The sequence below is a fragment of the Syngnathus scovelli genome, unplaced genomic scaffold (assembly GCF_024217435.2).
Source record: "Syngnathus scovelli strain Florida unplaced genomic scaffold, RoL_Ssco_1.2 HiC_scaffold_33, whole genome shotgun sequence".
Taxonomy (NCBI): domain Eukaryota; kingdom Metazoa; phylum Chordata; class Actinopteri; order Syngnathiformes; family Syngnathidae; genus Syngnathus; species Syngnathus scovelli.
Window position 1 is genome coordinate 611018 of NW_026061423.1, and position 3361 is coordinate 614378.

The window sequence follows — 3361 nt, forward strand, 5'->3', positions numbered from 1 at the left end:
TCATGGCAAGTAGATTTCTTAATTGTATGCAATATATGCCGAAGTGGAAGAAAAAGTATGGAGTAGAAAGGAAGTTGAGAGTTCAAGTGGTAAAGAAATGCAACTTGCTTCTAGAAGATAAATAAATAAAATTAGAATGTGCTGTCCTTGTGTGCATGGGAGGGACCAGCTCATGATCGACCACAGGAAATGGCCAGCCTGTGACGAATCATTGGTGCTGGGAACTACCTTTTGCGTGCGAGAGCTGTGCATGTGTGTGCGTATGTTAAAATGATGAACATTGGCTAAAGTTTTAGTATAAAAAAAAAAAAAAAAAAAGATTTTTTGCTAGACTGTGGTCTATCCAATTTGCACCGCAGAACAGAAATGATTTTGAAAGATAAAAATGAGAGGAAAAAGAGAGAAATCTGTTTGCAAGCAGAAACTAATCCACATTAGTGCATGTTAAGTGTCGAGCCCACATGAGAAATTCGAAGAAAAAAAAAAAATGACAGAACATGCTTTCAGGAATTGGAAGAAGCTAAATTGTGAATTTAAGATTTTGCAATGCTACATTTAATAGGAATAATTGATTGGTTGTGTTATAAGATTATGCAAAATTCTAATTGCAAGCTAAATCTGAGCGATTGAGTTCTTCAAATTTAAAAACAGAGAAAAATTCAGATTAATTTGCCAATTGTTTGTTTTAGTTGAGTTTTTTTTGAATCGGTGGATTGTTCTACCAGGAAACCTGAGTTGAAAGCGATATATGAGTGTTGTGTGGTGAGCTTGGATGAATTGGGACCGATGTGATAGGAAGACTCCTTTTTGGAGACTGTGTGAGATACATATGATGAGCATTGATGAATGATTGCCTGAATGAAAGGTTGAATGGTTGAAGTCGTTGGCGACTACTATGGAAAATTAGTAGAGCGACTTTGATGAAAGAATGATTTTGAGCAGGTTGAATGTTAGAAAGAAACACGTAACTTTTGGATTGATAATTAACTAGAAAAAAAATGGAGAACCAGTAACACATGTAGAAGATGTGTGAACTGAGAAATTAAGAAGCGTTTTGGAAAGAAAGTCAAACTAAATGATGATGAAATCATATGTAGTACTACAAAACTTTACTTCATATGGATTCTCTAAATCATACAATTGAGTAAAATAAAACATACGTTTTGATTTGTATTCAAATTTCTAAGATTCTTGTGATAAACAATGAGAAAACGATTGAAAAGTAACTAAAGAAACTACAACAAAGTGAAAATGTCTAATCATTTGCTAGCTGAGTCGCTCCCCATTCGGGGAGGCCATCCATTTACTTGCTAAGCTAGTTGTCAAAACAGGGGCAAGATTAGAGAAGGGCATCTATAAATGACCTACCCTACTAAAGAACCTATGCAAATGGGCTGCAATATTGAGCCATGGTGCGCGTCACATGGCTCAAGAGGAGGGATAGTGGGGCAGGTCAGTCAGCTTTATACAACATATGGATTTGATTCATATTCAAAATATTTTCAAAACAAAACAAACATTTTTTTTGTAGAGCTTGTTTCAAAAAACAAAAAAAACAAAAAACAAACAAAAAAAAAAACAAAAACAAAAAAAAACCTCCTGTTTGCCAGTTAAATGGGCACTACAATTGACTACGAGAGTTGCAAGCAACAGATGAAGAGCAGTCCTGGGCAGATTATCTAATCAGGACGCTCAAACTGAAAGATGTGTCCAATGCAAATTTACTGCCGCCTGATCTCTCCCCCTCACAGGTGGACAACCCTCAGGTTCACTGTGAGAGCTCACACACAGGAGGCGTGCTATGTGTGTTCGAAACTCCCCCCTTCCTCCACGCAAGTTCGCTTGGAGGCCAGAGCAATGAATGTCACTGAAGCGAAACGTATGGCATCCATGGGAGGAGTTGGATATCAACGCCGAGCAGTCACAATCAGTGATGCCGACCCATCCCACTCTGGACTTGCAGACGGTGCCTATGATGAACACTTCTGGGCAAATCTCAATGTGACTGTTAAAGGACGAACAATACCACAAGTGGCCTACACAGAGAGACCAGCTGGAGTGAATTACACATGTTACATCCAAGGTGGTTTATCCGATGCTGCCCGCCAACTGGACAGGAGTGTGTGCACCAGTGTGGGTGACAGACCACACCTACAGGATATGACATCATCAGCTGACAGGAGCACACAACTCTTCTGGACTCGACGCAGAGCAGTTGCAACCTTTGACCCTCATGACCCTGTCTGGGGTGCGAACGTTCCAGATGACCATAAAGTATGGTCCGTCGGAGACAAAGTTGTCCTTGCGCTCTTCCCTCAGATGTACTGTTTCTGTGTTTTTCTTTTTCTTTTTTATTGATAGCATTCTGGTCGCCTGTGGCAACGGGGCCGTGTAAGAATTTTCCTGCTAATGACATCTGGCCAGCAGGTTTTTCGCTTACACAATAAGTTTGATCTGGGGTATTGAGGTAATGCCTCATCTTCACTGGAAAGTGTTGCTATCATTGTTTGTTGTTTTTATTTTTATACATATATATATGTTTTTTCTTACTTATCGTTGTTGTTTGGGGTGGCATAATCATATGATAAATCAGGAGGGAGATGTTAGGGTTTTCAGGTTAGTTTGATCCTATGATTATGTTGGAATGTAGACTGTAATGATTAAATCAATCATGTCTTGCCCTCACAATGTAATGATTAAATCAATCACGTCTGGCCCTCACAATGCAGAGTAAGATGAAGTGGTTGCTTCCTCTGCTTGATTGACCAGCTGCAGGGGAAGCAATCAAAGTTGTTCTGTTTCCCACAATAGTGTAAAACACCCCCTGCTCTGATCTTATCAGAGGCCAGGGGTTCACCAAACCTGTCCACTCCCACCCCCACTCTGTTCCTCCTAATAAATATGCCCTTGCAGGGAGGAGACTTTTAGACTTCATTCGATAATCGCTGTTCAGACAGCGACGAATGGACTCTCCACCTGCAGGTGTCTAAAAGAACTTGCTTGTCTTCTGTTTGGTTCTTGCAAAATAAGTTGGAGTGAGCAAATCTCTAACACCAACCACCTTACGGCCACAGCTCCGGTCGGCTGCCTTAACAATGGAGGCACGGAACACGTTACACTCGGACTCAATGTCCCCCGCCTCCTCCGGGACATGGGAAAAGCTCTACCGGAGGTGGGAGTTGAAGCTCTTGCTGAGAAGGGATTCTGCCTGACGTTCCCAGCAGACCCTCACAGTATGTTTGGGCCTGCCAGGTTGGACCGGCATCTTCCCCCACCATCGGAGTCAACCCACCACCAGATGGTGATCAGTTGACAGCTCCGCCCCTCTTTTCACCCAAATGTCCAAAACATGCGGCCGCAA

The 3361-nt window shown here is 41.7% G+C and overlaps 1 long non-coding RNA gene across 1 annotated transcript; it reads left to right on the forward strand.

The window, feature by feature from the left end:
- The first annotated feature begins 335 nt into the window (after nt 1-335).
- Nucleotides 336-2995, forward strand: LOC137840021 (uncharacterized). The gene is made up of 2 exons (XR_011086411.1): nt 336-1879; nt 1964-2995. It is a non-coding gene; the product is annotated as an uncharacterized lncRNA (long non-coding RNA).
- The last annotated feature ends 366 nt before the right edge of the window (nt 2996-3361 follow it).